Below are 13,763 nucleotides of genomic sequence, written 5' to 3'. Positions count from 1 at the left end.
TCGATTGATTTTACAGTGATATCTGCACTACTCATCGACTAAAAAACACCAGATTATCCTTGTTCATTACACAACATTGATTGGTTTAAATTGTGTGCAATGCTTTTGTATTTTTCCCCTTCGATTCGGAGAAACAAATATTTTTTTCGGAGTAAAGGATGGCAGAAGACACTACACTACCCAGAATCCCCAGCTATCGTTTAGGACTACATCATGTGCTCTGTTTGACAAACCCCGTGATTAGTTCTCAACAGCGCCGTGTTACTTCATCTCCGTTCATTCCAATGGACCACTTTTTTACAGCGATGGCGGATCGTGGAGCCTCTCAATCGTTCCCCGGAAGTTAGCGCCAAGGCTAGCAGAGCTGTAGAGTTGCAGCATAATAGACCGTTCGTGACGGACTTTTAAAGGTAAGAAGAAGTTTAAAGATTTATATTGCGGATATTATCAGTACATCCGATTCAAATTAACATGTGTATTAAAGGATGTCAGTGGATTATCCCTAAATTAGTGGATTTAGGGAACGTTTACAGATAACAGATAAAGCTAGGATACCGGATCAAGTTAGCAACACACGTTGAACAGCCTTTTAATTGTAAATTCCGTTCTCTTAATGTCATTTCGTCCAACGTTGTTGAATTAGAGAAGAGGGGCTTCTAAACAGGATGGTATGCGGGGGTGGAGGGAGTTAAATATTAGATAAATATAACTTTGGTGCGTGTAAGAGTGAGTGTTTTTAGCAGAACCATATTGTGTCATTGTGATTATGTTGATTATTACCTGATTTTGGATTGATGGCAAAGGGAGAGGGACTTAAGTGAGAGTGAAAACACAAGGTAAGTTTAATACTACTGTTTTATATAAGTAAGCATACTAAACATGTATTCTATCACTGTATTATATAAGTAATCTTGTTAGTAACCTACTGTATGGCAGGTGGAGGGGCATGGATGTTACAGGTGGAGGAGCAAGACTGCAAACTCACAAGACAGAGAAATCAAAGTTTCTTCTCCAGAGAAGAGGTTGATTTCACTTCATTTATTTCATATTTTCTAAAGATGTGGAAATGGCAAAAAAAAAAACTTGAGAGCTGTAACCAAGACAACTGTAACAACATGAGTAGAGAGCCACCAAGGTTTTTCAAGTCCCTCTCTTACTCCATTTTGCCAACCCAAACTTCCAGGTACATGATGGGACACCTTGCTTGTTTTTGTTGTTTGCGCTCCTCTGGCTGGGTGCTGGCAGGTGGAGGGCAGTGATGTTGGCAGGTGGAGGGGCAGTGATGTTACGGGTGGAGGGGCAGTGATGTTAGCTGTTACACACCAGGCTCAAACTTAAAACATTGCATCCTTCTTTGCAGTGTCCTTATTCCTGGAAGGGGAATCTGCAATTCCTGCAGAGTTTTGTAACCCGTTGGTCCGCACGCAAAGCAAATTTTTAAAGCCTTCTTAATTGTCTCATTGCTCCATTTCATCCCGTTTGTGGTGAGTCTGCCTAATGCCTTAAGTTGGTCTTTTGAAAACGTTTTCTTATATTTGTTGTCCCTAATTTTCATTGTTTTCTTGAGAGCTGCATTTTCCTTCCTGATTTTTCTTAGTGCAGACTTTGCTTTTTTGCTGATTCCTTCTTGGCTCTTTAATTTTCTCTTTAATTTTTTTAATAGATCTGTTTGACTGGCTGCTGGTTCCCTCGTATGCTGACTGGCTGCTGGTTCCCTTGTATGCTGACTGGCTGCTGGTTCCCTCGTATGCTGACTGGCTGCTGGTTCCCTCGTATGCTGACTTGCTGCTGGTTCCCTCGTATGCTGACTGGCTGCTGGCTGAGTGGGTGGTGTCCACCCTCCCTGTCTCTCCTCACTAGCCATGTCCTCTCTTTCTTCACCCTCACTTTCCTTTCTCTCAGTCTCCTCATCCCTTCTTCCCTCAATCTTTGAGACCAATGTAAGTAGAAGACATGGCACTGTAGATTTTCGAACATTTAAAATATTATACCACTTAAAAATAAGAAATATGACTTTTGTTACTAAGAGTTTATACTTATTATACCTGTGTCACCTTTCACTCTATAGCTGCGATCATGAGCTATGGGCTTTGTAGATACAGGTCACGAGGTGAATCGTGGTGCAGGGGCCCTTCTCTTTTTGACCACAGGGCGATGCACGAAGATGGTGGGTATAGCCTCTGCTCTCAGCCTAGTCTTGCCCTTTTTTGTCTTGACAAACTGGTCTGCATCAAAATGTGCCTGCGGAGTGACTTGAGGTTACTTCACACACAGAACAACTCAGTTTTGTCTGCCCACATACATATTCCATAGTGGTTGAATACACAGTATTAGGAAACACTTTATACTTACTGGACATGTTATACTCATTACATACTCAGGGGCGGATCTAGACAAATATTCATGGGGTGGCAAGCGGGTGGCAGGAGAATTTGAGGGGTGGCATCCCCTGGCAGAAGTATATTCTGATTTAATCGCAGTCATATCAATCAATGTTAACTTGGAAATCCACAATATTGATATTTTAACAAAATAACATTAGGTGAGATTATTGTAGCACATCAGTAAAGCCTTAAATATAAATATATAAGGTGGCACACGTAATTTAATGAATTTTAACTGAATGAGTTGGTTTAAATCTTAGACCAGCAGGGGTACCAAATATGCAGACTGCTGCAATAAGTACATTAATTAACCGTCTCATCGATGTGTGTCTGTATGAATATGATAATATTAACAATCATATTATTCCTATCAGCTGTCAATCACTGTTATGATTCACATATTCAGTGTTATTATTAAATAAACTATATTTTTTTGGAGGAGTTAATGATGAACGTTCCTCAAGATGCTTGCTCACCCTCCTTCAAATTTGAAAGACCAGTAATTACTATCATAATTCAAAAGAATCAAAGGAACAGTTCAGCGCCCCACGACTTCATTGCAAACAGTTACAACCTTGACTTTACATAAGAAAGAACAAACATTAAAGAAATGACTAACTGCATCAATTAGGGTTACAAAAAACTGTATTCAGCTAAAACATACATCGCTGCAGTTATTATCCAGTGGAAAGTCCTTACCTACTCGCCTAGTTAAATCAAAGTGGTTACTTTTTTTTGGCTGGGCAGTGTAGTTTTACACACCGTCTTAATTGACTTTCTCAGGACTTGAAACTGTTTTTTGGGGGCAGACCCCCACAAAGAAGAAACATATATTTACACATGTAAGGTCATCATATTACATAGTTTATTATTCTCATCCGTGAGCAGAGCATCAAGTTGGCATGCCTATAACAGCTGAATGTGGCGATTACCATCTTGATCAGCAAAAACTTATTAAGATGTAAAGCTATGGTGCGTTTTGATTCAATGCTGAGTACAGCCAAACTTGATAGGCTCTTCTTTGTCATAGTAGACCGCAAACAGTTGCGGCGCCAGAGTATTTGTGTTGGGTAATCTATGGTAGGGCTAACCCATACAGTGGTGGGGCTCAAGTCAGTATTTGCAATGTAATTACATACACGCTTCCCTTGACAGTGAAACGCCACGCGTGAGGTTTAGATTATTTCCGTCTCAATCCAAATTGAACTGTATGAAATAAAAAGGCACATTTGTCTTGTAGTAAATAAAAAGGGTGACCTGGAGCCAATCCTGCAATTTCCCGACACGTGAAAGAGTTGAAAACCCAACCCCTGCAGGGGGGTCCGGGGGGATTGTCCCCCAGGAGATTTTTTGAAATACTAACATCAAATACACATTCTGGTGCTCTCTTAAGAAGAAAAATAAATAAATATATATTACTTCACAACGTATTTAAAAAAATGAATGTCATTTTAGTTTTTTGTTACTTTGTTCTGAAAGCTGAACCTGCTGCTCCTCACAGAGAGGAGAGGGAAGAGGCTGTGTGAATTACTTTACCTTGTGGATAAGGGTGGATAGCCCCCATTGTTCTGTGTGTCAAAATGAAAGACAGCCCACACACCTATCAATCATCAAACCGTGGGGTCTTATAGTTGTACCGATGATGTACTACAGCAAAAGTATTCTCCGTCGGGACTTCCTGCAACAACACCACGCTGTTATCTTGATTCTGATTGGCCAGAAGACATTATCAAAGATGTTCTATTGCGAAGACGATCACTACGTGACAAAAGTTTTCAAAACCGTTTCTAGTCTTCGGTATTTCCAGACAAGTGGCTACTGAAATCAATCTTACTAACTGCTGTCTGTGCAATTTACTCCGCGCGAGTTGGCAGACTTTATTTAGCTTACTTTAACATCATTTTTCATGGTGGGGCTAAGCCATTTATTGGTATGGCTGTGGCCTACCCCAGCCATACCCTGACCACAAATACCTCATTCCTTCTGTCTACTTGTATCCGAAATGCTTCTCGTTTTGCGCTGTCCTCCCGTTCAAATGAAATCGCCGCCAATCATATTTCCAAGCTCGCGCCAGGGGGGGGGGGGGGTTACAAGGCTCGCGTCTTGTGCTGCATTCACTTGTACTCGGACATTAGAGATTTTCTCTCATAAATGTCCGATGAGCCACAACTTGTCTTTCAAAACAAAGCTGCCAAATGGGGTGGCAGCTGGGGTGGCAAGGCATTTTTCTGAGGTGGCAGCTGCCACCCCGTGCCACCCCGTAGAACTGCCACTGTACATACTGTATATAAAATGTGACCAAGAATGTGTGACAACTTTATAGAAATGTATATCACATCTGTTACTGATGCCATTTGTCATACTTTGTTAAACTCACAAATAATAAAGTTCCATAACTTCAGTTGGGAACAAAGACCACACCTTATCTCCCCAAGGCAATTTCCCATCCAATAGGTGTGCTATATAGGTGTGTATAACCCTTTCTCCTGTCTGTTACTCCCTCTTTCAGCACAAGAACCAGAGGGGGATTCAATGGAGCCTGAATACCTGCACTGAGACCCTCACCCCTCACCCTGCATCCTGAGTCTCAACTCACAGTGTTTTTCAAGCCTTTCCCTGTTTTTTTGTATTAAACAAAACATTAAGCTTTCCCAATGGTGTGGTTTTCGTTTTGTGAAAAAGTGCAAATGCAGTGTTTGTATACAATAACCTCACATATTTTGTTGCTGTTGGTCGTGAAATTGCTCCTGCTGACTTGAGCCAGCCATTTTTTCCTCCGCTCTGTGTCAGTGGGGAAGCCGTACATTCGTACTCCTTTCTCTGAGCGATTTGAGCATCTCCAGGCAGCACAGCAAACCATGGTGGCGACTAGGAGGCAGCACAGCAAACCAGGACAACACGGAGGAAAAGGCACAGACAAACTGCATGATATGCTATTCAATGTTTATTGAATTCCATGTATTTGCAATGGATATTCCTAAAACAACATAGTTAACATCATCATCATGCTGCTGCTGCTGCTGCTGCTAGTCCTTTGATAGTCACCTGTCGGTCTCCTGTCCTTTCTGAAAGCCATAAAGATGACATTAGTCATTTAGATAACTTGTGTCCTCAATTACCATGGGATTACTGAAACTACCATAAATTTAAGAAAATGGTAGAAATTAATCTAATCTGAATTTTGAAGCATTCCTTTAGATCCCCTCCCTCTAAATATATCAATAAACATTAGAAAGTGATGCTCCTGACCACAATACAAGTTTAAGAAGATAATATTGGTTTTAAAGAATTCAAAGCTATAAACAGCAACAGGCTCTTTAACCAAGGCACTGTTAGCCTAACATGTAAACTAGTTGTTCACACTAATCCTAATATTATCACTTAACATTAGCAAATTCTATTTTATTTTTAAAACATATTGATGTAAATTCATACACATATCGATTTGTTGTATAAATATTGCAAATCAAAACCTTTATTCACTAATAATTACCAAAAATCGTAGTTCTATCTCCTGTTATCAATGCATTCACATTGCCCGCCATGAACTTCCGGGGAACGATCCTCGTCTGCATGAACCACGTGACGATAACCGTTTTTGGACTTCCGCTGTCGTAACTCTTCTATCTATATGGCGCTGGTTCTCAAGCTCTGTGATTGGTTGACCTCCAACTGCATTCCATATGAAAAAACGTTTCGTAAAAGATAAAATCATATTTTATTCAGCAGTGCTTGCTTTACTCTTTGAAAGTCATCACATGAATGCATTGTAATAAATGGTTCGGCTGCATTAAATATATTACACATCTGTCGTAGTTCTTTATTTTTTATTTATCTACAGAGATCGGGCTCAGAATAGACCGGAAACTATTCTTTTACCGTTCAGTTTGAAAATCACAATAAAGTTAGTAGTAATATTTTGTTTTGATATTATTGTTTTTTATTAACTACGAGACCGCTGGGTCATGTTAAGACCATCTTTTCTGTGTTGCTGTGGGTTTTTTCCATCGCTTTTGTGTTAAAAATATCAAAACAATAACTAAATATATCCGTCGTAAACTAAACCAGAAACAGCAGTATATTTTATTTTGTTAACACTGTAAACTTGACAGCTTTTTAACCCAAACCACCTACTGGTTAAAGCACGTTATTACACATTTAGAGTAATGCAATGCAGGTAGATTGTGCTACCTGCTTGAAATGGGATGGAACCATGGTAGACTGTCCAAAACCGGATTTGAACGGCTCCACCGCTAGAATAAAACGAAATTCGGCCATGTTTTTTTTTTCTGCAGGGAGAAATTTGAAGATCACGTGACATAGACGCCAGCCATTGGAATGAATGGTGAAAAAAAACGGGGTTTGTCAAACAGAGCAGAGGGTGTAGTCCTAAACGATAGCTGGGGATTCTGGGTAGTGTAGTGTCTTCTGCCATCCTTTACTCCGAAAAAATATTTGTTTTTCCGAATCAAAGGGGAAACATACAAAAGCATTGCACACAATTTAAACCAATCAATGTTGTGTAATTAACAAGGATAATCTGGTGTTTTTTAGTCGATGAGTAGTGAAGATATCACTGTAAAATCAATCGACAGTAAGGGGAATACTTACTTCCGGGTGTACAATTCTCCGTTATCCAATGGGAATGGACGCTCACATTGCCTTTAAGGGCAGCCGACACAAACGAATGCCGTGCTTCCATGAGCGTAAAATCCCGCAGCAGATGGGAATACATTGCAATCAGTTGAAAGCTATTTGCGTCCCTTTATGAAGCTGAAGGAGCCTAGGAACGTCACAACTGCACGCCTCGGGGACCCTGACCAAACGTCGCTCCTGGACGATTATGGAGTGAGAGTGTGTTGCTGAAATAACTGGAAAAGTAGTAGCTTTAAGCTATGGATGTCCCTGTTTTTCTGCTTGGTCAGTATGCTACTCTGTCCAAACTAAAGTTTCTCCACAACTATTGGATAGATTGTCTTGACATGTTGTACGGACATTCATGGTCCCCTGAGGACGAATCTTACTGGCTAAATTGATGCCTTGACTCTATAGAGCTCCTGCGGTCACGTGACTTTTGGTTATCAGCCACCATTTTGGCAGTAAACATGACGACCGGCGCCAGCGTTTTCCTACCGTGCGAGTATCTCATTTTAATTCAAGTGAAATTCGGCTTTATAGTACAAAATTAGAAAGATTAAATATAAGCAACCCATATAATGCACCCGGTGTGCTTTTCAAGAGCATAACCTCCTGCTCTGAAGACGATGTACCCGACTTGCGCTACGCGGACATCCACAGCTATCTTGTAAGCTTTCCATCAGTGTACTCAGGAGACTCCCTCAGAGCTTACAAAAGCTTGGAGGCTTACAAATGGTGTCAGTCCGGCTTCGTAAACAACATTCAACTGTGGAGTCTTACATCCAAAAACTTCGGCATCATCACTGCAAGGGTAAGTATTAAATTATTCCAGTTTGATAGGCAGTGTCACGTTAGCATTGTTTGTTTATTAGCTTGTCTAGCTACGGCAGTGTCACGTTAGCATGTTTGTTTATTAGCTTGGATAGCTACTGCAGTGCGTCTGAAACTAGTTTGTATTTTTGAACGTACTCAACCAAAGTGGCTGGCGTTTTTAACCTTTATTTATCTATTTTTGAATTTCATATATAGGTTAATCACTCCCAAAGGCTTAATGAAAGTCAACTAAAGCCATGGGTGGTGGTCAGGAACGACGGTGTTGTGCTGGGAGCCCACTGCAACTGCACAGCGGGACTCGGGGAGAGCTGCTCTCCCCGAGTCCCGAGGAATATTTTCAACACGGGTTTGTTTACCACTAGCTTGCTACAAGCTAACTGGCTAGGCTGCACCAGAGCCACACTTGTTGAGTTAAAAAGGGACATCACAGAGTCCGTTAGCTATAATAACTGGGTGCTAGATTCTACTTCGGTAAAAATTAAACTGACCAGAAACTTTTTGTAGCATTGTACTGTATTCCTTCACCCACCTGATATGAAGTGATCACTGCATAAGCGAAAGCAAACGGCCGGGGGTTCCCATCTTTCAGTCTTGTTCAGACGGCTCCTGGCTCTTTTAATCGCTGCGATCCACTTTTCCCTCCTCTCCGCGTCTTTTGGAAATGCGATAATAAGATACACCTTTCTTCTTCCCACGCCTATTTGTGCAACCTGGTGCACAGCAGTTATCCACCATCCTCGACAGTCTGCCAGTGCCTGCCAATGAATTTACTGACGCGATTACTGCCAAAATGGCTGCCCCCTTCGTTTCTCGTCACGTGACCAGCATATGTGACATCATCCGCAGGAGCTCTATAGCCTGACCAGCCTGACCGTAATCAGAAGTATCGTTGGAAAGCTCCGTCTCTTACCTGCACAATCTCATCCGATCCAAATATGGTCTTTTCCTTTGTATCAGCAACCAATCGTGAAAGTACAAAGGTGTCTTAAACCGAGAAACAAAATCTCATTGACTGGTGTCAATTTCTGACAACGTGATTCATTCAGATGCGTCACGTGCTGTGCTAAAACACTTCTTGGTTTAGCTTTCCGCTAGGAATTTAAATCTCGAAATGGCAAAAGAACAGAAAAAAAAACGTTCACAGAGAAGACGACAACAATTGTCACTTGCACAAAGCAAGGTTATACAAAAAACTAATTACCCTGACCATGAAATACCTTCATGGAGTGCGTCGAGTCGCAAGCTATTATCCAAAGAACATGAGGGTTTAGGTAGCGCCACACAGCAATCTTTAAAGATCGTTTTTTAAAAATTAGTTTATTCTCCTATTCTGAGTGAGAAATGTCCACTTCAGGAACACTTACTTATACACCAAACCTTCCAGTTATATTTCTATCAATATTTTGAAGGTTTTTACAGAAGGGTTTGTTCATATATCATTCATAGCCTGAATTATATAACATTTTATATCTAAAAACATGGCGAAAATTGATATTTTAGGGCTGTTGAAAGTATTTTCTGATTTATGGAGTGATAAAAGAGATATCCAAAATCCCTTATGTAAAAACTTTAGATTATTATATAACTACAAAATGAAACAAGAATTTTGAACCTGGCTTTATCCAATATTCAGATTTGTGTTCTTGAAATGTATTAAAATATGCATATCATTTATGAGATTATGGCTCATTTGCATATTTAAACATGCTATTTCATAAAACTTGTAATACAAAAAACAATTGTCTTAATGTCAGTAATTACTGGAGAAATTTCTAGCTGATATCTTTGAGTTAAAAAAAAGTACCCTATTCACCTGTAGTGTCTCGCCTTAAAACCCAAATGCACAATAAACGTAAGCCATACTGGCATAGACAGCTGTAAACCTCAGTTTACCTGTAATGTAAGAAACGTTTGAGACGGATAACTTATGATCTTGGCTGAAACACTTCCAGTGTCAGCATGTAAGCTAGCTTTCCTGTAGACAAAGGGGTGCCCACACTTTTTGGGCCGGTGAGCTACTTTTGAAATGACCAGCTCACCGAGGTCTACCAACCAAAAATAAAATCCCAAATCGCAAGGGTTGCTGAATAACACGTTTTATTTATACATGGGATAACTACAATAGGGCTGCAACGAACGACTAATTTGATAATCAATTAATCTATCGATTAATGAAACGATTAATCGACTATTCTGACTATTACTGTATGCCTTGCACAATTTCTCAAACGCTCTTATTTAGCCATCAACTTTTAGATTTAGCTTGAGGTTGTTTTAGGCATGTGGAAACTAACAATGAAGACAATAAAGATGAATACTTGATTCAAAAATACATATATTATTAAATTAACTTAATAAATTGTGAACAAAATTAACATAGCTTTTTATTTAAATAAAATAAATAATATTTCACATCAAAAGAAAACAATGTTTTAATAAATCGTATTAAATAATGTGATGACGGGGGCGCTGTAGAGCCACGGACCAAGATGGCAGCATAAAGTGAGTGCTCCCCGCAACTCCGCTAAAAGTCCTATTTTATAATTACTATTAACACTTCTAACTGGTTCTACACGATGTCTAAACAAACGACGTTGAAAGACTGTGAAAGCGGCTCCAAGCCCCGAGGCTCTCAGAGACTTAAAACTACTACTTCGGCGGAGGTAGCCGAGGTTGCTAACGAGGCAGCTAACCCACGGAGTGACTTAGCTGTGGTGCTTGGTGAACTAAAGTCACTCGGTATGACCGTCACAGCAATGAACAACAAGATAAGTGCTCTTGATGGCTTTGGGGCTAAACTCGACAACGTGGAGAGACGCATAGTCGAGATGAATAACTCTGTTGATGCTGTACAGAAGAGCTTTGCGGACCTTCAACAGGACATCAGTGCTAATGCTACGCGGCTAACGGAGGCAGAGGGGCGCATCGGAGATAACGAGGATAGCCTGCAGACTGTACACACGGAGCTGACTGACGCCGTTAAACGCATCACCTACCTAGAATCCAAAACGGAAGATCTAGAAAATCGTGCCCGGAGAAAGAACCTACGACTGGTGGGGCTCCCGGAGAATGCTGAGGGTACCCAGCCTATGACTGACTACATCCAGCGTATGCTGCCGGTCTGGCTGGGGGCCGATGCCGCTAAATCTCTCCCCCTAGAAAGGGCGCACCGCATATGGGCTCGACCAAGACCGGACCAGAGGAGCAGAGCTGTTATCATCCGATTCCAGCAGTTTCAAGACCGTGAATTTGTTTTCAAAGCATCCAAACAACGCTCTCCCACTCATGATGGTCACAAACTCTTCTTTGCTCAAGACCTAGCAGCGGAGACCATGAAGGTGCGGAGCACGTTTAATGCAGTGAAAAAGAAATTCATTGATGCTGGAACTTTTCGGGGATTCACCCTTCGTCCTTGCAAGATGAGAGCTCTGCACAACGGGAATATAGTTCTTTTTTCTACACCAGAAGAAGCTGAAAACTTCATCCCAGACTCACAAACTTCAGGACGCCGATGAATACAGGTATTGCAAAGGGACTGATATGGGCAATATACGTGCACAGTCGTTTAATATAAGTTATGCAAAGTTGGATTTGTGTATATTCTGTATTCTCTAAATCGTTCTAAGTATTAACAGAGCTGCTATAACATTATTTGGTGGACACTTTATTTTATGCACCTTCTATCTGCCGATACATTTGTTGTGTTATTTAACAGTATTCTGAGGCAGCTAAACCAAGAAGTGTTATTAATGTTATCCTTCATTTTAAGGACGTTAATTGTTTGAACTTTTAGTTCATGATAAGGGGTTGGGGGGGACCGGGGGAGGGGCTGCCTGAGAGAAGTGCCTACAGTATAACCACTCCTCATTGTTTGTGGATTGGTACTTGCCCTACATGCCTAGTTTAAGTAAGGGAAGGGGGGAGGGGGTTCAAAAGGTTATATGTGGGGTTTGGTTTGGGTTGTCTTTATCTATTCTTTGTTTTTGTTTACTGTTTTTTGTTTTTACTTTGTCACACTTAACACAGTCATATATCTCACTGTACATAAACCAACATGGAAAGTACAAAACTGTCTGATTTAAGATTTACAAGCTGGAATGTTAGGGGACTCAATAAGCTAACCAAACTGAAACAGGTAATGAATAGACTTAAAAACCTACAATCTAAAATAATCTTTCTTCAGGAAACTCATATCACAGTCACCGAAATTAAACAAGTACAGCGAAGATGGCCTGGCCAAGTTATACAGGCCACATATAATAACTCCGCTCGAGGTGTACTTATTCTTATTCATAAAACAATTCCCTTTCAACTTATTAATACTATCCGGGACCCCCAAGGACGATTTGTAATTGCTCAGGGTAGGATCCTTTCTCGGGTACTGAATTTAGTCAGCATATATGGTCCTAACGAGGATAACCCACGATTTTTTGAAGATTTCTTTTTGACCTTGTCTTCATTATATGGCCTGAATATTATCGGTGGAGATTTCAATTGCACTTTGAACCCATCGATAGACCGATCTACAAAATGTGATCCCTATAAAAAACAGTCTAGAAAAACAATTTTACAATACATCACAGACTTAAATTTATCTGAAATCTGGAGAAAACTCAACCTAGATAAATTGGAATATTCATGCTACTCCGGATTACATAAATCCAGGTCTCGAATTGATTATTTTTTGGTTTCACAAGAACTGGTATCCAGTATTAAGAAGTGTTGGTATGATTGTATAGTTATTAGTGATCACTCCCCCATTTCTATGTCTGTACAAATTGAAAAGCTTCAGCAGTCTCCCACTTATTGGCGTTTACAAGTGAAGTGGCTTAAACATCCAAAATTTATCAAATATGTTAAAGATAAGATTGACGACTATTTTCAGATTAATACTAATCAAACTAATGCATGTATTAGATGGGAAGCCTTCAAGGCATATATTAGAGGGCACATTATTAGCTTCACAAGCACTACAAACAAAAAACAAAAAGCAGAAATTAATGAATTGGAGAAACAAATAAAATCTTTGGAAATGGATATAAATAATAATGAGGACCTTGAAAAAGAAAAACATTTACTAATTTTAAGAACGGAATACAATAAACTAACATCTGATAGAGCAGCAAAAAGCTTACTGTGGTTGAATCAGGCCTTTTATGATCAGGGAGAAAAGGCCGGCAAACTGTTAGCTTGGAGAATCAAAAAAATACAATCTGAAAGAGCCATTAATGGCATAACTACCCAATCAGGACAGATATCAAACGATCCCCTAGATATTAATAATACATTTAAAGAATTTTATCAGTCACTGTACAGGTCAGAATGCTCCCCCACACCTACTCACAGAGATACCTTTCTTAATCAGCTCCAATTTAAAACTCTCACAGAGGAGGTTAAGGAGGACCTGGATGAGGACATAACGGTGGAAGAGCTTTTGCAAGCCATAAAAAGTATTAACTCAGGCAAAGCTCCAGGGCCTGATGGCCTTCCAATAGAGTTTTATAAAACTTTCCAAATGCAGTTGTTGATCCCTCTTTTGAATATGTTCAAAGAGTCATTAAATTATGGTATATTGCCACCAGCTTTAAGACTTGCTACAATAATTCTTATTTTGAAACCTGGAAAAATACCGACCACCTGCTCTTCTTACAGGCCCATCAGTCTTATGGGAGTAGACACAAAAATATTGTGTAAAGTCCTTGCTAAAAGGTTAGACCCATACGTCTCTCTTTTGGTACATAATGACCAGAATGGGTTCGTACAGGGTCGTCAGGGATTTCATAATATCAGAAGGGTCCTCAACATAATCCACTTCAAAAATAACAACAGGGATACAGCGCTTTTATCTCTAGATGCTAGACAAGCGTTCGATAGAATCGAGTGGCCTTACTTGTTTAATTTGTTACC

At 40.1% G+C, this 13,763-nt stretch overlaps 1 protein-coding gene and 1 long non-coding RNA gene across 2 annotated transcripts in view; one reads left to right on the top strand and one right to left on the bottom strand.

The window, feature by feature from the left end:
- Positions 1-13,763, bottom strand: part of LOC307018746 (uncharacterized protein) — a 155,886-nt gene that overhangs the window by 30,861 nt on the left and 111,262 nt on the right. The window lies entirely within an intron of this gene.
- Positions 28-4,961, top strand: LOC307017834. Its single transcript, XR_013802275.1, has 3 exons — positions 28-410; positions 1,361-1,484; positions 1,664-4,961. It is a non-coding gene; the product is annotated as an uncharacterized lncRNA (long non-coding RNA).

Source organism: Notothenia rossii (genome assembly GCF_949606895.1).
Source record: "Notothenia rossii genome assembly, chromosome: 9".
Lineage (NCBI taxonomy): Eukaryota > Metazoa > Chordata > Actinopteri > Perciformes > Nototheniidae > Notothenia > Notothenia rossii.
The sequence above is the reverse complement of the archived record's forward strand: the minus strand, read 5'-3'. Positions and strand labels throughout refer to the sequence as shown.